This window comes from Arachis ipaensis, chromosome B01 (genome assembly GCF_000816755.2).
Source record: "Arachis ipaensis cultivar K30076 chromosome B01, Araip1.1, whole genome shotgun sequence".
Taxonomy (NCBI): domain Eukaryota; kingdom Viridiplantae; phylum Streptophyta; class Magnoliopsida; order Fabales; family Fabaceae; genus Arachis; species Arachis ipaensis.
This window is the reverse complement of record NC_029785.2, coordinates 44396315-44396998: the sequence shown is the minus strand read 5'-3', so window position 1 is coordinate 44396998 and position 684 is coordinate 44396315.

Below are 684 nucleotides of genomic sequence, written 5' to 3'. Positions count from 1 at the left end.
TTTTCTTTCTATGACAACTCCTTTCAACTATTCCTTCATCTTTAAAGGTCTCTCCTACCCTTACCCGTAGGGCCTCCTCTAGCTCTTTATGAAGTATGGATTCGCGAAGATGATTCCTTCTTTCCTGTTCCATATCAATAGCATAATTGGGATCATCTTGCTCTTGGATTGATGGATATGGAGATGGCAGATATTGAGGTGGTGGTGGGATGGGGAGATCATTCTGTGATTGAAAAGGAAGTACACTAGAGCTTGAGGGTTGATTGTTAAAGGTATTTGGTGGTCTGATTTGGGCGGCGAGAGCTCGTATAGTAGAGTTTAGATCGGCAAGTGCTTTCTCCATGGAGGTTTGGGGTGGATCTATGTATGGTTCATTTGGTTCATAAGGTGGTTGGTATGGTGGATGTGGGTTAGGGTCATATGGAGGTGAATGGTGGAAAGGGGCTTGTGAGTATGGTGGTCCAAAGTCATGTTGAGGAGGGGTTCATAGGCATATGGTGGTGGTTGTTGATAGTCCATTGGAGGTGGTTGTTGCCATGAGGGTTGATCAAATTCTTGTGGCTCCTCCCATCTTTGATTGTTCCAACCTTGATGCCAGTTCTCATTGTAATTTCTTCTTCCTACAACATAATTGTAACCAGACTCATAGCCAAAGGGGTGAGAGTTCATAGTAGCAAATAAAAA